Genomic DNA, 19,871 nt, shown 5'->3' with positions numbered 1-19,871 from the left:
AGTAAATACCACAGCCTCCTGGTAGCAGACTCTGCTGGAACTGCTTCTAGACCAAACCCCCAGAAAAACAATCAGCCAAACAAAAAACTACCTGCAAAGCCCACTACGCTACAGTTTCTTCTTTCAAGGTTAGGATCATTAGGAACAGAGGCCTAATCCTGCAGCTGGGTTTTACTTTCCTGTCTCTTTATCTGTTTTCATATTTTAATACAAAGAACACCTCCCTACTTCTTGCACAGACCCATGTTGCAAAAGTTTTACAGGCTCTGGGCCTCTCAGTGACATGCTCTTGGACAAGTGAGACTCCTTACATGCTGGGTGAACATGCCTTTCCCGGCCCACTTCAGAAAAGCCCTGGACTTTCTGCAGCAGTGCATGTCTTTGTCTTTGTCAAGGTTGTCACAGCATTTCCCTAAGGGTAATGCTGCAGAAAGAAGGCTGCTCTTGTGCTTGATCCACAGGGGCTAAAAGGCTTGTATTTCTTGTTACAGTGTCTTCTCAGGCCATGCCTGGGTGCCCACTCCTGCTAAGGATGAGACCAACTGATCTGCAACTTCTCTCTTTCTGGCCGCAAGGGAAGTGCAAAGGCAGTTTCCAGATCCTGCCTTTACTGCTTGTCAGCTTCAAAACAGCCATGAGGACACTTGCCAGTCTTGCTCTTTTGCTGTAAGGTTCATTTTATAAGCTCTGCACAGTATAGGCCTGAGGATTTCCTTCTGTAGAATTCTTGAACACAAAACAAATTTGAACCATCATCGAGTACTTGTCTTTCTTTCTTTTTTTTTTTTTTTTAAGAGAAACAATGCTTTCACATGAAGCTGGTATTTTGCAGAAACCCACAGATCAAATTGTCAGATACCCTCCCAGCCATGGTGAATGAACCTTTTCAACCATACGCTCGCATTCAGTTTGAACATGTTAGACTGGTCTCAGTGCAGCTGCTGCTGCTCTAACCACCTGACTGGTAGCGGCCTGGGTGAATGATCTGAATCCCCGCAGCAGCACAATCCTAAGTGCACTTGTATCAGCTTAACATGCTTCTATATGCAAAGGGAAGAGTACGTTTTGGGAAAGGCAGTATCAGCTGAAATACCGTAACCAATAACACATCCTGATTTTCTTTGACAAGGTGTAAACCGCACAGGGGGGCTTATCTGGGATGGCTCTCCACTATGATAACAGCTGTAAAATCCAGGGTTACAGATCTCTCTTCTAATAGGCCGTACCGTCTTCAGAAGCAGCTTAACGTGCATTGGAAAAAAAAGACTAGCTACCTGACCGAGAACAACTGCCCTTATCCTACCAAAGAAAAAGTTACTATTGTTAGCATTACGCTACACAACAGAATGAGAACGTTATGATCCAATTCCAGACCAAGGGGAAATCTCTTCCCTGATCATCCCGGTCTAGCTAAGCAAGACCAATGAAAGAGCAGGGAACATAATAGCCTTTAATACAGAAGAAGTAGTGCCGAAATTTTTTCACCTTTTCAGGCAGAATTAGGGGAGAGGAAGAAAAGGTGACAGCAAGAAATCACTTAACTTGCAACAAAGGAGGAGACAGGGGTATGTGTCACACTCTTAGGAGTGAAATACCAGAACAATTTCTATCAGACAAACACAGAGCAATCTTGAACTGCTTCTTAGAAGCCACTCAGAAAAATTGTCTTTTGAGAATGATCTAGGCTTACAGTATCTTGCCACGATGGCAAAGCTCAGGCTAGGTGGTTACACTGCCTCTTCCAGACTGCATTTACAGGCCTCCAGATATTGTTACCTCCACATCTAGCAGAGAGCTTTTCCTCTGCCTGTCATTCTGATCTGTGAAAAACTACACTACTGTGGACTTTTTTGGAAGGAAAAGGTTGGGGTTTTTTTGTGGCTTGAGGACGTGGGTGGCCCTGTCTATGATTTGGGCCGTGCTGCATGAAAATCCTCATACAAACAGGAGGATTCTTTTTCTCTAGCAGCTTAAACCTGAACAGGCAAAGGATTGGAGATACAGAACTTTAACAGACACACAGCTACACATTTTGTTACTGCTTCCTTTCCTGCCTTGCCTCATATTCCTCTACCAGAGGAAGGGATATCCAATCCACCTATGAAACAATACATGAAACACCACCTTCCAGTCTGATTTGGGGGGAGGGGGGAATTGTTATACCATCTGTTAAATTGTCTTCTAACAGAACTATTGTGCAGCATTTGGGCAGCAACAGTAGGAAAAACTGAGACTAAATCATCGGGCAGAAGCTACACCCGTCTCACTAAAGAGAAAACACGCGCTAAAGCAATCAAGCAATATAGCACCGAGCAGTATGCAAAATGTTCTCTGTCCTTAGACGAGAGTATCGGGAAAGAAGTGACTCCTTCAACCTCCTTGGGACTGCGTGTTTCTAATTGCCACTTCCCAGCCCCAGAGTCATGAATTGTAATCCAATTCTCAACTAGAGCTGTGAATTCAAGGACCTTGGCTCACCTCATCAGTTCTGAGCAAACTGCTCTTGCCATTCCTGACATTCCCAGCACAAGCCGCTCTCTTGCTTCTCCCCTGTCAGCGGAAGGAATTACCCGTGCCAGTCGGAACGCTTCCCTGCTCCTTGGGGAAGGCCTGCATGGGAAGTGCTGTTTCTCACGGCCAGGCCACTTCAGCTATAGCCAGGCTGGGCCCAAGGATCACCAGCGCCTGGCGCTCAGCCCTCGTCTGTCCTGCCCGATTGCTGGATCAGGCTGCTATTGAAGCTGCAATCAAGCCACGCTACGGGACTAGAGCGCAATTGAGTAAAGGGGCAGAATTCCCCCCCCCCATCCCACTGAGGGCGAGAGGCCACACGGGAGGCAGAAGCCCCTCTCCAGAGTGGCCCGTAGTAGAGCCTCGGCTCTAGGCCCCCCCGCCACGCCAAGCCACGCTCAGCGGGCCGGGCCTGGGGACACGGAGCGGGACCTGCCACCATGCTGAAGAGCGGTGGGGAGGCGACTGGGTGACCGCCCCCCACAGCCCTGTCCCCTCGGGGGCGGCCCCGGCCCTCCCCCCGCCGGCCCACGAGGCAGACACCACAGGAAGGGGAAGCGCGACATGACTCAGGGCTTTTGTCCGTGCCCTGGGTGCCGCCGGAGCACTCCCCGTCACCGGCGCAGTGCGGGGCGGCCACAGCGTGGGGGAGTGGCGGGGGAGGCCGGCAGGTTGGGCGGGTGCAGGAGGCCGGTGGGCCGAGCCCCTCCGCGCAGCCCCCGCACCCCCGCTCGCTGCGGAGGGTCGCCCTGGCGGCACGTGGGCCACACCGCGCCAACGGGACAGGCCGAGACCATAGAGCGGAGTCGGGTGCTCGCTGGACATCCCGCTTGCGGAGCCCGTCTCTCTGCTGCCACTATCTTGTTGGAGGCAGCACAACCCGCTCGGCTGCAGAGGCAGGCCCGCGCCCTCCTCCCGCTATAGCTGAGGCTATACCCCCAACCCCCGCTACCCGACCCGCGCGGCCGGTCCACCAGGTGGCCCGGCTTTAACTCTAGTAGGCCCACAGCAAAGCCTGTGCTGGGCACGAGGCCGAGGGGCCTGCTGCCATCTGGGTCAAGAAGAGAGATGTGTGTGACCTCCCAACATACGGGTGGTCCCTCCCCTGTGTGCCCTTTGTCAGCCAGTTGCTATGGGAATAGCCCGACTCGTTCCCATAGCAACCGACTGACAAAGGGCACATGGGGGCGGGGCCACACCTGTGTTGGCAGGTCACGCACTTCTCTCTTCTTCACCAAGATGGTGCCCCGGGACCGGCTTTACCTCTCGTAGGCCTGCAGCGAAGCCTATGCTGGGCACGAGGCCGAGGGGCCCGCCTCTTCCCGCCAGACATGCGCGTATGTGGGAGCGGCGGTCGGGGTCGCTGGCTGCGCGAGGCGCGGGGCGCAGGTGAGGAGACGCGGTGGGAGGGGGGCAGCCAGCGGCGCTGCCCTCCCTCGGCGGGGCTCGGGGGTCCGCCTGCGTGGCCCCCGTCTGGAGGGGTGGTGCAGGACAGCCCCTTCCCCGGCTCTCCGGGAAGCCCCTCTGGGGTGCTGAGCAGGTGCTGGTGAGGAGGAACCAGTCGATGGGAGCTGCAGGGTGGGCACACACCACTCCACACACACACCCCCATACCCACAACATACCCACGCACACACACCCCGGTCCATCCCTAAAATCCTTCATCGACTCCCATCCATCCGTCCCTAAACCCCTTCCCCCGCCCCCTCCCCTGCCCCTGTCCCTCTGTCCCTGGCATGGCCCAACTGCCCAGCACCACCAGACCACTCTGGCCCAAACACCATAAGGCAATGGTTCCCACCTGACAATAGCAAGTCGAGGAACATTTTTTTTTCCTAAATAAAGACATTTTTGCTGGGTATACTGCCAACTACACCAAATGATGTCTTGCTGACTGACTGGATACCCAGCAAAGATGAACTCCACATCAAATATAATCAAATCTATCAAATCTATCAAATAATGAAATATATCAAAGGTAGTTTTGTATATTATAATAAAAGAAAATAGCATGCAATATGATAAAAGGAAACAGTAGTAGCTATTGTGAGTGATATGATAAAAGAGCAATAGGAGCAAAGCACCAAATTGTTATTGCAAAGCGTTAACAAGACTAAGGAAAGGAGACATCACCAATTCCAACCCCAACATCACACAGGACCACTCTTTAGCTGGGAGTCTCCTTGCAGCTGGCACCAGGAGTCTCTTGGGAACTGGGAAATTCCCCTGGAGAAGGTGCCAGGAAGAAATCCTCTTGCTGCTTCTCAACCTGCCCTGGCAGACATGTGACGCACAGCACAAAAGTTCTGCTCCCTGCTTTCTGTGGTGAAAAATTGACCAAAACCTTTTGCGCTCATGCAGAGCCAAAAAAATACATTTTGGGAAAGCGCAGCATGGCTCCCCTGGAGAAGGTGCCAGGAAGGAATTCTCTTGCTGCTTCTCACCATGCCCTGGCAGCCATGCGAGGCACAGCACAAAAATTCTGCTCCCTGATTTCTGTGGTGAGCAAAATTGACCGGTTTAGTTGTACTCATGTAGAGACAAGACTTTCTTACTCCAAAGCAAAACCAGAAAGCCACATAGGCTTGGGAAACCTCTTGTTCTTTTGCATGGCTGGTGACTTCCCATGGCTCTTCCTCAAGGCAGGAGAAATAACCATGAATTTGGAAGCCCACGTAAATTCAAGTACACTTAATCCTCTGACAGTCATTCCTTATGGGCCAGCAGTCCTCTCACCCCTCCACAGATCTGCCTCTTAGTCCTCTAGCAGTCATTCTCCATGGAGGGACCACAAGTCCTCCATACCTACCTACCAACTCACCAGAAATGAGTCAGACCACACCAGAAGTGACACTGCCTGACCTGCAGGAGATATATTAGACCAGTAATGATGGTTTCAAGAAAGAAAAAACACCACCATCTGTTGGGGTCTGCAGCGGGTCTGCAGACAGGTTAGTTGACTTCAAAGACTTAGCCGTGTACCTTTAAGACAGCCACAGATTGTCAGGTCTGTAAACAGAGTGTGAAGAACCGGAACTTAGAACCACAGCATACGGGCACCTACAGCAACAGCAAATAGCGAGCAAGAAGAAGGACACAAAAACCTATCAGGGTCTGACACCTGCACTGTCTAAGATATATAAATAGTTTGTATAAACAATAAAGGCCATTTTGTCCGAACCCAGCCACGCAGACATAGTGTTTCTTTTCAGTCTGCCTCGACTTGCGTCACCACTTTTAGTGACCCCGACGTGCCTATATGATCCCAGAAGGGTATCAAAAAGAGATTCTGAGACTGTGCCAATCTAACCCCGGTAAGGGGTATCAGGAGCAGATCCTGAGACTGTGACCAGCGGGTTGCTGGGGAGGCGGAGCCTGGTGAAGTGGACTAGAGCAGTGAGCGGCTGCAAGATCCCAGGAGAACTTGACACCGGTAAGGTGAGCCACAAGGGACAGCATGGGGAGTAACTTATCTAAAGATACCATGGTGCTATCAATGTGGAAGTTAGTATTAGAGAAGCATGGAATTACTTTAGATGGGCTCCGGTTAAAAGATATGTTATTGTGGACCAAAACACATGGAGTGGAAGTGTCCCCTGTGACTGCTCTTAGTGTGTGGACCTGGGACAATTTAGGATCAACACTGTAAGAAACTATGGACTAGGGTATTGTTTATTAAGATTTATGTTAAGCCCAATGTAAAGGTTAGGCAACAAAAGATATGAAATCGCTTATGCAAACAGCCACCAGACACCGCTTGTGTAAGACAGGATAACCGCAATCAACTAAACCAGATACCGCTTGTGCAAGATAAGATAACCGCCAGATGTCCAGGAACCGACAGAAACAGGACAAACAACCCCATATAAGGACATATGAGTGAGGGGTCAACTATGGGACAAAGGAGGAAGACTTCTTACTTCGGCCTCAACGACCACCAGGAGGCAGAAAACGACCCCCTAACAACAACTGAAGCATGCGCAGAGTACCTCCACTACCTCATGAACACGGGAGTAAAGATGTATAAAAAGGGACTGTTTGAACTGCTCAGGACGGCAGTTGGCGGAGCGCAGACTCCCCTGTCGTCCAGCGCTGGTTTTGCTCATATTCTACTTGCTATAATTAATAAAATTTTAATTGGATTATGATCCGTTGTGGTCTCAATTTATAACAACACTGTCAGAAGCTCTGGAAAAAGGGGACAAAAAAGTGTCGGGGGTTTTGCTTACCTGGGGGCTGCTTAGACATGTTGTAGGGGGCTTCAAGAATCCTCAAGACGCAAATGGGGGCTTGAAAAATCAGCAAAATGCGAGTGGGGGCTTGCAAAGTCCGCAAGACTCAAGTTGGGGCTTAAAAAGTCAGCACAATGCGAATAAAGGTACATCGTTCAAACCTCCCCTGTATCCCCCTCCAGAATACAGACAAGAGGATGAGGGGGTGGGGGAGGGGGAGAGTCTGTGTCCCTTACCAGGCGCCACTCCCCAATGCCCCGAATCCCCTAAATCTCTCCAACTGCATCGACTTATACTTGATACCGATTCCGAGGACTAGGACGGCAAGCAGAAGCCTCGGTGGACTGATCCCAGCCCCCCTGACTCCCCCCAACATTTGTGCCAGCCCACACGCCTTCCCCCCTCAGCTCCGGCCCCCCGCCCGCGCCCTTGGCGCAGCCCCTCTCGCCCACCCCCTCGGCTCCGCCCCTGCCTGCGCAGGATGGAAATGCCGAAAACCCGGATTCGGGATCACCTACGCCAACGTTATCAGTCACAGGCAATGAAAAAGCTGGAGGTGGTAAAAATCCGGTTTCCAGTGGTACAGTAATGACGCGCGGCCCTCAGCGATTTTGGCAGGCTGTAAGAGATGGGGCATTAAAAGACGGGAACTGGGGTTTAGTAGAACAGATAGGCGGGCCACTCCTTGATCTTCCTACGCCTTCCACCGATGCACTGCACGCATATCCTATTGTATTGGGAGATGGGGCTGCTGGTAATCCTCACGTTCACACACCATTTGCTTGGAAAGTAGTACAGGATTTGCAAAAGACTGTTTCTCAGTATGGGGTGAATTTGCCACGTACAATGCAATTGCTGCGTTTGCTAACCATGGATGCTTTGACTCCTTTTGATATTTTTCGGCTGGCACAGATTATGTTCCAACCTGTGCAACTAGCCGTTTTCCACGCCAGGTGGCGGACAGCTGCAGAACAGCAGGGACTGCATAATTTGAACCTTCCACAAGATGATCCCCGGTTTGCTCATGGGCCTGATCTGTTGATGGGTCTTGGGCAGTATTGCCAATCCTCAAGCTCAGGCTCAGTGGCCCACCGTAGTATTAGATCAAGTAAAAAAAGTAGGCATGCAAGCCATATTGAAAACTGCACAATTAGCAGAGCCAAAACAGCGTTATACAGCAATTAAGCAAGGTCCAAAAGAACCATTTTTGCCATTAGTGGAAAACTTGCAACATGCTATTGCTTCTCAAGTGTTTGACCCTCATCTGCATGACATGCTAGTAAGGCAAGTAGCCAAAGATAATGCTAATGCTGATTGTCAAAAAATAATAGAAGGATTACCAGGTGAACCCAGTTTAGAAGCAATGATATTAGCCTGTGCCAAGGTGGTCACCGTGGAACACAAACTAACAGTACTGGCTGCTATGCAAATGAAATGTTATTCTTGTGGTAAGTTAGGACATCATAAACAGGACTGCCCCTCCAAAAAACAACAAGCGCCACGACCTAAACTGTCCTCGGCGATGATTCCTTGTTTCCGCTGTGGAAGGAAAGGGCATTTTGCAAAACAGTGTCATTCTTGTTATGATAAAGAAGGATTTATTCTACCATGCCAGGGAAACGCTCACAAGAGTGCGAGGAGGTGCGCGATGACACAAGTACCTCAGGTTGTTATACCAACCGGCCAGCCTTATGTGACCAATTATCAGGGAGGACCCAGGGATCAGCAGGGATGTATACACCAGTGAATCAGTAACCCTAACCAACCATGGAGTGTTTCAGGTCCCTTTGAATGCTCAGGGGCCAATAGGTAAGGGCCTTAGTGCCTTACTAATAGGTTGATCTAGTACTACTTTACAAAATATCCAAGTACATGTCGGTGTTATTGATGCAGACTTTACAGGTCAAATATGTGCCTTAGTTTCTACACCTGTGCCTCCTGTTACAATTCCAAAAAATACACGCCTTGCTCAACTTGTGCCTTTTGTGAGTTTTGTTCCCAGAACAGAGCCTAGGTGGCGGGGTGATGAAGGATTCGGCTCCACAGGAATACCTCACGTGTGTTGGACACAAGAACTATCTTCACAACAACCCAACCTGACCTGCACCTTGGCATTATCGGGAGGCACTCCTGCAGAAGTGAGATTGAGCGGTCTTCTGGATACCGGAGCAGACGTAACTGTCATATCGGGCACAGACTGGCCACCTCAATGGCCTCTGGTAAATAATGCAGCAGGAGTTGTAGGTCTGGGGGGCGTGACTAATAGCTACTTGTCTGTAAAACCTATACAGATCAAAACGCAAGAAGGACAGACTGACACCGTCTGCCCATACGTTGCCACCGCACCGTTTACTTTGTGGGGTCGAGATTGTTCAGGACAATGGGGAGTTCGTATCACCACGGATTTTTAACTGGGGCCACTGTACTGCAGGGAGTGAAACAGCCTCCCCTTGGTCTCACTTGGTTAACTGACAAGCCAGTATGGGTAGATCAGTGGCCCCTGCCCCAAGAAAAGCTGTATGCCCTGCATGAATTAGTTACAGAACAGTTAGACGCAGGCCACATTGAAGAATCACATAGCCCATGGAACACTTCTGTATTTGTGATAAAAAAGAAGTCTGGTAAATGGCGATTATTGCATGACCTGCATAAAGTCAACGCAGTGATGGCCCCTATGGGGGCCTTACAGCCAGGATTGCTGTCTGCCACCGTGATACCAATGGACTGGGACATTTTAGTTATTGATCTGAAAGACTGTTTTTTTACCATTCCTTTAGATCCAAAAGACAAAGAAAAGTTTGCTTTTACAGTACCATCTAGAAATAACTCTGAGCCCACAAAACGGTACCACTGGACCGTGCTGCCTCAGGGCATGAGAAACTCACCAACCATTTGTCAATGGTTTGTGGCCCAAGCCCCGAGCTCTGTGAGAGACAAATACAAGGATGTTTACTTTTATCATTACATGGATGACATTCTGCTGGCAGCACCATCAACAGAACTGCTGGACGTAGTTGGAAAAGTTGCCAGACATAGCTTAGCAGAGTTTGGATTGGTTGAGCTCCTGAAAAAGTTCAGAGACAAGAGCCTTGGAAATATCTGGGCATGAATGTGCTGAAAAGAACTGTGTCTCCACAACCTATCAAATTGAAACTGGACATAAAGACTTTGAATGATGTCCAAAAACTTGCAGGAATGCTAAATTGGTTACGGCCTTATTTAGGCCTTACTAATGAACAAATGCAACCTCTTTTGCAACTTTTAAAAGGAGACACAGATCTTTTAGCCCCAAGGTATTTAACGCCTGCAGCCTTAGCACTTGTGAATGAAGTTGAACAGTTGATCTCTTCGCGACATGTGTGGCGTGTAGATATCACACTTCCTTTAAGTGGTTTTATTTTAATGGACCAATCTTCCCCTTATGCTATGTTGGCCCAATGGAACGAGGCCTGGGAAGATCCGCTGCATGTACTTGGATGGTTGTTTTTGCCTTTGCAGCCTAAGAAAAACTGCTGTTGAATGGTATGAACTTGTTGCCGATTTGATCATAAAAATCCGAAAAAGATATTTAGAGTTGACTGGAGCTGATCCAGCAACTGTAATTATCCCCGTATAACAATACTATGTTGAATGGGCGCTGTTAAATTCTGCTGCCCTTCAAGTGGCTCTTGCCTGTTTTCAAGGGCAAATTCAGTACCATCACCCACCTCATCCACTTCTGAAAATGACTGTAAATCTAACTTTGCAGCCACGGCAACTAAGTCAAAGACAACCAGTTGAAGGTGACACAGTATTTACAGATGGATCTGGAAAAATGGGAAAAGCTGCAATTGCTTGGAAAAAAAATGGGCAATGGCATTCCCAAATTGTATATTAGGAAGGATCCCTGCAAGTTGTAGAATTAAGGGCTGCGGCTTTGGCATTTCAGTATTTTCCAGGCCCCCTTAATCTTGTTACTGATTCGGCATATGTAGCAGCCCTCCTTCCCAAGCTAGATATGACTGTCCTTGGCCATGTCAACAACACCAAGCTTTTTGCAATTTTGACTTTAGTTTGGGAAGAGATTTGGAAACACCATTCTCCATATTATGTTATGCATGTTAATAGCCATACTTCCCTACCTGGTTTTATAATTGAAGGCAATGCTAGAGTTGATGCTCTAGTTTCTGTGGCTCTGTCAGTGCCTGATCCTGATGTCCATCAGCAAGCTGTGTTAGCCCACCAATTCTATCATCAGAATTGGCGATCCTTGTATCACCAGTTTGGCCAAAAGGGTGTCTCTCAGGCTGCTGCACGCAGTATTGTTGCAGCCTGTCCAGACTGTCAAAATGTTACTCCTGTGCCAAATTATGGAGTTAATCCTAGAGGCCTTCAAGCTTTACAACTTTGGCAAACAGATGTAACTCATTGCAATGAATTTGGCAGACAAAAATATGTCCATGTCACAATAGATACCTATTCTACTGCAATGATTGCTACTGCCCACACAGGTGAGACCAGTCGTGACGTCATTCAGCACTGGCAATGTGCTTTTTCTGTGCTCGGTGTCCCTCTTGAAATCAAAAAAGACCGTGGACCTGCCTATAGTTCCAGGCCTGTCAGTCAGTTCCTTTCCCAATGGGGTATCTCCCACAAATTTGGAATTCCCCATTCCCCTACGGGCCAAGCCATTGTTGAACGCATGAATGGTACTCTTAAATGCCAGCTTGAAAAAGAAAAAGGGGGAATGAAGGGAATGACCCCAGAAGCACAATTAGAGAAAGCATGTTATGTTTTGAACTTTCTGGAAATCTCTGCCGACCATGAGGTGCCTCCTCCCATTGTGCGACATTTTATGTCAATTGGTAACAAGCAGCAAAAGCAGGAAGGTGTCTTAGTACGCATGAAAGACCCTCGTACCGGGCATTGGTCAGGACTGCATGGATTGTTAACTTGGGGGAGAGGTGATGCTTGTGTTTCTACAGATGAAGGTCCACAATGGATACCTGCTCGCTGTGTGCGGCCTGAGCTTAGCGTGCCGGACCGTGGGAGCGCTGCTGCCGCCAGTCAACCCAACAACTAATGTGTGGCCTCCTTACTGAACCAATCCTTGTTTGATGTGCCCTTCCTGACTTGCAGACATTGTTGCAAAAAAGTGAATGTATGCAGGGAATGAAGAATCTTACTGAAAGTCTTGATATTTTCGATAATTGATTACCTCTGTATAATGTTAACCCAAAAGAAATCAATATTGTTTGCACTTTGAATGTCGATAGTTATCTTTATGTAGATGCTAATGTAGTGAAAGGCTATGATGGGACCATGACACCTGCATAAATCAACGCGTGGTAATGATGTAGTTGATTTATGGAACTGATGGGAACGTATTGCAGTGTTTCTTCTCTGATTCGAAGTAACAGCAGGGAAAGCATTAAAAAGTTAAATCACCTTGCTTGTTAGGCACTTAAGAATGTGAGTCAAATTTGCCACCACTATATACAAAACAGAGCAACTATTGTTTTTTTGCTGTTGGCTCAAGGACATGGCTGTGAGGATTTTGATGGTATGTGCTGCATGGATTTTAGGCGACCCATTGCAGCAACATGTTAACAAAATCTGAGAAAATGTCAGCCTTTTTGGCATCCATTCACTCAATTGGCAGTATTGTTTGTTTGCTATTGCCTTGGTTGCCGTCATGTTTGCAAGGGCCCTGCAGAACATGACAAACCTGGTACTAGCTGTTCAAAAAACAAAAAGGGGGAATTGTTGGGGTCTGCAGCGGGTCTGCAGACAAGTTAGTTGACTTCAAAGACTTAGCCGTGTACCTTTAAGACAGCCACAAATTGTCAGGTATGTAAACAGGGTGTGAAGAACCGGAACTTAGAACCGCAGCATACGGGCACCTACAGCAACAGCAAATAGCAAGCAAGAAGGACACAAAAACGTATCAGGGTCTAACACCTGCACTGTCTAAGATATATAAATAATTTGTATAAACAATAAAGGCCATTTTGTCCGAACCCAGCCACGCAGACATAGTGTTTCTTGCATCACCACACTTGTGCTGCGTTTTGTTCATCTCTGAAGTCAATACAAGCATTTGATAGTTGAAGTGTCTTAGGTGCCAGCTGAGATAAGGCAGGAGATCACAGAGGTGAATATCGCAAATAAGGAGCAGCAGCAGCAACCGTATTTGTAGATTGAAAGAGGTGGAGATCTACAAGGCCGCAAACTGAGAAGGTTGCTTGGGCCAGAGTGTCAAGCAGGACAGCCCTGGGAACTTAGCTGTGTCTGGCAGAGACTGTAATATAGAGGGCAGCTCCCACCAAGGTCTGTTGTGGGCTCTTCCAGGATAAGCATGCCGTGGAGCGGCTGGACGTGGAGAAAGTGTACCACCCTTTCATTGCTGGCCCTTACAACAAGCTGGTGAGGGAGCTCATGCAGGACACAGGGACGCGCATCAACATTCCTCCACCCAGTGTCAACAAGACGGAGATAGTCTTCACCGGAGAAAAGGAGCAACTAGCCCAGGCTGTGGCTCGAGTTAAGAAGATCTATGAGGAGAAGGTACGGATGGTCCATAAAGCTTCCCACCTTCCCCTGGCACCTGCTCCTAGGCACTCTTCCCTTCTTGTTCTACTTTTGTGCATCCCTCTGTTGCATCTGGCTCAGCAGCCCTTGCAGTACACGACCCCGAATCTTACCGTTTCCTCACTTGGCGGAGTGGGAGCTGGGCTGATACTATCAGGGAGGTGACAGATTTCTCGCTTTTCTGTATCATGGGAATTAGCAGGCCACCAAGAGCTCCCCTGGCTCTTGTTCACACCGGTGCTACTAAGGAAGGAAAGAAGTGTGAAGTCTACAGGGGTGGCCAGCTGATAATTGTTGAGGGATTTTTAAAGGACCGAGGACATATGTTACCATTGTCCAGGTTGGACAACCCAGGCCTGTTAGTTGAAGCTGCAGAGCAGTTTTAAATTGTCCTGGGAACAAGCAGTGGGAGAAGGAAAACAAGCTATGCACAAACAAGAAGCCAGGTGCAGAGCAAGCCCTGGGAACCACGGAATCAACACACTCTCAGCGGCACACTCTGATCAGGCGCCTGCAGCATGCCCACCAGTCAGCAACACGGACCCCCACGTGGCCTAGAGACTTTTATCCAATCACCTGTGTGTAAAGTTGTGTGAGGGGTCGGTTTAAGTTATAAATATGACCTGTTTGTTTAATAAAGTGAGCACGGCATGTAGCCATATTGGTGTGATTTTCATGACTTGGCCAAGGCTCCACGGGGGACCCTCTTCGTCCGGCGCCCGAACAGGGAACCATTTATTCGCTTAAATGCGGTTTAGCTTAAATGCTGTTCGCTTAAATGCGGAAGTCTCCGTGCATCGGACCCGAAGGGCAGTTGTCCGATTAGGGAGCTGGAGGTCGGAGGCGGGTGGAACCTGGAAGGTGAAAAGCGGAGTCCAGAGTTCGGTGTAGAAGCTGCAGATCACACCCCCGCTGGTGGTAAGACCGCGTAGAGTAAATCGCAGCAGGGCTTTCCGCTAAGTTCCTCTCTATGAGAGGGGGGGAGGCACTAAGGAAGACCGCGTAGAGTAAATTGCAGCGGGGCTCCCCTCTGATTTCCTCTCTGTGAGGGGGGGGGGCACTACGGAAGACCACAACAAGTGCGGCAGGGCTCTCTGCTGATATCCTTTCTGTGAGAGGGGGGAGCTCTGAGAAGACCGCGATGGAATTAGACGCGGCAATTAAACTGTTAACTGGCATCCTCCTTGGGAGAGGGGAGGGCGTTAAAGAGACAGAAGTGGAGACCTTAGTTCGCTGGTCACAAAAAAGAATAAGATCCCCGAGCCCGCGTTATTGTTTAGTATTGCGGAATGGAGAGAAGTGGGAAATTGCCTCTGGGATACTACGATCGAGGGAGGCAAAGAAGGAAAAGAAGCTAAAGTGTTAGGAGCTATGTGGCAGTCGATAGTTAACACTCTGGAAATTATGAAGGTGGAAAAAAAAGTAGCGGCTTATAAAAGTAGGCCATAGAAGCGCTGGGGAGAGATGTGTAGAAAAGCCGGTGGAGCAGAAGGGTGATTCACCTAAGCCTTCTCTCTTGGCTACACTTTTCGGAGTTGGGCATACTCGTCCTATGAAGGGTATGTCCGCCCCTGCGTGTTCAACGGTGCCGGAGCTTTTAGATAAGACAGCGCACAGACCGGGAGTTCCTCCTCGGGAGCCTGCGGTAACTGAGCCGAACCCGGAAGAGGCTGCCGAGCCCCCCCAGGAGGGCGGGGCAGCGAGTCCTGCTGCACCAATCGGAGCTGTGGGTGGAGCAAGACCAAAACGGAGGGTGGTGACAGCTCCTAGGTCACATCAGGGGGGGCAAAAGCGCCGTCCGATGACATACCCTCCTCTTCCTGAAACATCATCGGACGAATTTGAGGAAGAAGGCGGGGAGAAGCCTTGTGATAACAATACAGAGAAATCCTTACAGGAGGTAATAGATAAATTAAGAAACCTGGAAAAGCGAGTTAAAATGAACCTGCCTACTGCTTCAATACCTGTAATTCCTCCAGTTAGCCCAACTACCCCACCGATGCTGAACTCGAGAAAAGATCCAATTCTACAGCGTTGGTCTGGTGTTATTCGTGATGCTGTTTTGGAGGGTGATTGGCAGGTGACCAGTTCGTTAGCTTGTCCAGTACTGGTTAATAACCTTGGTGCACAATGGGAGCTGCATGATTGGAAAATATTGCAACAAGCAAAGCAAACGGTCACTACTCATGGCCCGCGTTCAGAGGCTGCACGACAGATCATCCAGTTTATTTTCACAGCAGACGTTCTTTCACCTGCTGATTATGCTGGACTTGCTTCCCTGTTATTGACTCCTTCTCAATATTTAATGTTTGAGAGGGAGTGGAAGAGACTAGCCGTAGAGGAAGCAAATAGACATCAAGATCCAGATATAGGAGATCCGCTTTATGGTATACAGGCAGATATGTTAACTGGGCAGGGACTTTACTACGCAGGTTCAATTGCAGTATCCTATACAAATGCATCAACTTGCTCAGACTTAAGCACATTGAGCCCTTTTGTCTGTGCCAGACAAGAAGAAACCTGCTTCCTATACCACTGTTCATCAGGGGACAACGGAGCCCTATGGACAATTTGTAGACCGTTTGTCTGCAGCATTAAGGACAATTCTGATTTACCTTTGGACCTGCAGGAACATTTGTTCTGCACCCTCGCCTTTGAAGGGGCTAACCCAAGAACAAGGGAGATCTTAGCAGCACTACCCCAAGGAAGTCCCATAGATGAAATGTTGATTAGAGCTACTCGAGCTGAACAAAATAACCAAGAGGCTGCCTTTACTGCTGCGTTGAGGGAGCAAGGGCATATAATCGCAGCAGCCTTAACAAATCATATAGGTGGACATCGAAGGGGGAACAATGGTAAATCAGGATTTGGTATTTGTTATCGATGTGGTGAATCTGGACACGAGGCGTACTTGTTCAAAGACTGTTTGGTGTCACAAATGTAACTTAGATACACATGCTACTGCTGTTTGTAGATATAACAGGTCAGGAAACATGCAGCGCAGCGCGTCGGGTCTACACGCGAAGACACAAGTACAGGCCCTACCAAAGCAGATGAGAAATGTGGTCTCTTATACCAGCGCATCCCACCCACCCGGGGAAGCCTCGGGGTGGACGTGACAACCACAGTAGATGTAACTTTGAATAATAAAGAAGTGACTTTAATTCCAACTGAGGTAAAAGGACCTTTGTCTAACGTGAATTCTCCAGTTGGAGGACTTTTATTAGGGAGATCTTCAACAGGAAGGCAAGGAGTAGTTGTTTTACCTGGGTTAATTGATGCAGATTTTATGGGACATGCACAAGTTATGGCCTATGCATTACAACCACCGGTTAATATTCCAAAAGGAAGTAAAATTGCTCAAATACTTCCTTATATCAGCCTTGTTGCGCATTGACAATCCTATGAGCAACTCAGACAACAAGGCCAGCCATCTAAGATGGGAGGAGAAGACGATTTTGGCTTTACCGGACCTGAGGTGTGTTTCACATTAGGCTTTAATCAAAGACCATATCAGAAGATTCAGTTGAAGAAAGGCAGTAAGCAAATTACTCTGGAACCTCTATTAGACTCCGGGGCAGATGTCACCATCATTAATCAACATCTATGGCCCCAGAATTGGGAACTGCAAGCTCCTATCACCCAAGTGGTAGGAGTAGGAGGTGCAAAAGCCCCGAAGCAGAGTAAAGACTTGATTACACTGCAGTTTGAAGACGGCCAGGCTATTGTAATTCGGCCATACGTAATGCAACTCCCACCCACATTATCTGGGTTGATTGGACGGGACGTTTTGTCACAATTGGGACTAGTTATGACAACTGATCAGCATTTTGCGCTACGGCCACTGATCGGCAGCCACCCATACTGAAGATCACATGGTTAACGGAAAAGCCAATTTGGGTAGACCAGTTGCCAATGACAGAAGAACGGCTGCGCATTGCTGAGGAATTGGTGCAGGAACAACTGAAAGTAGGTCATATTTGACCTTCTACAAGTCCTTGGAATACTCCTATTTTGTGATACCGAAGAAGACTGGGAAATGGCGACTCTTACATGATCTACGGAAAGTTAATGAACAGATGTTAGCAATGGGAGCATTGCAACCTGGTCTTCTAACTCCTACGATGATGCCTCAGAATTGGCAAATTGTCGTGATAAACCTGAAAGACTGTTTCTTCACGATTCCCTTACATCCTGACAACACGCAAAGATTTGCATTCACTCTGCCATCAATAAACCGTGCCGCTCCAGCCAAAAGGTATGAATGGGTTGTCTTACCACAAGGAATGAAGAACTCTCCTACGATGTGTCGGACTTCTGTAGATTGGGCACTTGTTCCAGTACGACAACGTTGGCCTCACGTCCTGCTCTGTCATTATATGGACGATATTTTATTGGCTTCTGAACAAGGGTTTTCAGATGATCAATTGAAATGGCTTGTTAACCACCTTCTATCATGTGGTTTGGTGGTGGCGCCTGAGAAGGTTCAACGTTCGGCCCCATGGAAATATCTAGGCTGGCTCATCTCGGATGCTCAGATCGAACCACAGAAGGTGACCCGTACTACACAAATAAGTAATCTGCATGATGCTCAAAGGCTTTTAGGAGATCTACAGTGGGTTCGTAATATAGTTGGCCTCACTAACGATGATTTGTAACCGTTCCGATCCTGGTTGCATGGCACCGAAGCCAACAGTCCTCAAACTTGCTCACCAGAAAAGCGGGCTGCCCTAGAAGTTGTGTCCCACAAGATTCAGACTGGCTGGTGTGGTCGTCGAATGGCAAATCATCCGTTATCCTTTTTGGTTTGCAATGTTACCACTTCACCTTTTGCCCTTATTTTGCAATGGCAAAAGAAAAAGGGGGAAAATACAGCGATCATTTTAGAGTGGTTGTTTTTGCCATTGCAACCCAGACATCGCATTTTAAGTTGCCCTGAAGCAGTAGTGGCCTTGGTGAGAAAAGGAAGAGACAGGATTGTTGAAATTGAGGGGACTGAACTGGCAGATATCAGTATTCCAGTCCGTGGTGATGATTATGGGTGGCTCCTGAGACATTCAACAGCCATACAGGAAGCCTTGATGGGCTATACAGGTGTTGTACACAACAGGCCAAAAGGACCTCTCTGGAAGATGTTAGAACATTACCAGTGGATTGCGAGACCGTTATGCTCAAAAAGACCAGTTGAAGGGCCAACGGTGTTTACAGATGCAGGACAAAAGATGAAGAAGGCTGCGTGTGTTTGGCAATTCGATTATCAGTGGCAGAAACAAGTGATCACCGGTGAACCATGGGACAACCTTCAAACCTTAGAACTGAAAGCAGTGTGTTGGGCGTTGGGAAGCTGGAACAATACACCTGTAAACATAGTATCAGACTCATTGTACATAGTTGGTGTAGTACAGCACATTGAAGATGCCTTGTGGAGAGAGACAAAGAACCAACATCTTGGTGAAATGTTTATACAACTGCGTAGTACCCTTCAACAGAGAAAACATGAATTTTGTATTATGCATATTAGAAGTCATCAGTGGACCATTGGGTTGGGCGAAGGTAATGCTAGAGCTGATGAAGCAGTCAGCTGTCTGGCAATAACTCCTCCAACAAATAAGTTTGAAGAAGCTCGTAACAGCCACGAGATGTTTCATCAGAATGCAGTCTTTACATCGACAGTATCAAATACCCATAGCAGATGCAAAAGGTATGCAAAGGCTTCAGTGGGTTTCCAACCAAAACACAGCATCCTTGATCAGCAAGATAGTTGCCAGTCGTGGCAAAACAAGGAAATAATCAATGAAAAGATCAACTATAAAACCGATCATAGGTCTCCAGTACTGTAAGAGAAAAGGATCTCATCAGCCATGCTGAGGAAAATTATGGCAGAAAAGCCAAAGGCACAGAAAACCGATCCCAATCAAGAAGATCTGGGGAAATGGGGACTAGGAAATCATGGACCTTTGCAGCATCAGTGTGGTACGATGCTGACTTCTAATAACTGCCTTTCCAAACAGACCACCGTTTTCCTTTTGGTGCTTCATGGACAGAGAGGTTTGTAAAGAAAGGGAATCCCAAGGTTCAGCTCGCTGAAACCTCACTGCCCAGCTCTTACATGGTGGCCACGGTGCATTCGAGCAGCACAAGGAGGTACAGTTACAGGCTGCACCAGCTCTTGACCAGCTCAGCAGTTCTTGCAGTAAGGACAGGAACAGAGCAGAACAGGCATTTCTACAACTACCCCTTCAGGAAACTCCATCACTCCCAGTTTTGAGACCAGGCTGAACTGGAATGGTAAATTCATCCTCAGTACTTGCTGAAGAACAAAAAAGTCCAATTTATTTTTCTTTTTGATGCATCAAAACTTCCAGTCCTGTAACTCCAAATCAGTGTGTCATTGTACAGTCAAAGCAATATAATGTTACCTGTGCAGTGACCCAGTTGGTGCCTACTGTAACACAAGACTCTGAAAATATTGAAAAAAAAGTATTTAGAAAGGATAAAACCCAGAAAGCCAAGAGTATAGATTTTGACAACTCCCGCCAGCAAAAAATGCCAGCATTG

At 48.0% G+C, this 19,871-nt stretch overlaps 1 long non-coding RNA gene across 1 annotated transcript; it reads left to right on the top strand.

The window, feature by feature from the left end:
• The first annotated feature begins 1,211 nt into the window (after positions 1–1,211).
• LOC119140790 lies at positions 1,212–9,052 on the top strand. Its single transcript, XR_005101716.1, has 3 exons — positions 1,212–1,222; positions 1,858–1,863; positions 8,746–9,052. It is a non-coding gene; the product is annotated as an uncharacterized LOC119140790 (long non-coding RNA).
• The last annotated feature ends 10,819 nt before the right edge of the window (positions 9,053–19,871 follow it).

The sequence above is a fragment of the Falco rusticolus genome, chromosome W (assembly GCF_015220075.1).
Source record: "Falco rusticolus isolate bFalRus1 chromosome W, bFalRus1.pri, whole genome shotgun sequence".
In the NCBI taxonomy this organism is placed as follows: domain Eukaryota; kingdom Metazoa; phylum Chordata; class Aves; order Falconiformes; family Falconidae; genus Falco; species Falco rusticolus.
Note: the sequence above shows the minus strand (reverse complement) of the source record. Positions and strands in the feature narration are given on the sequence as shown.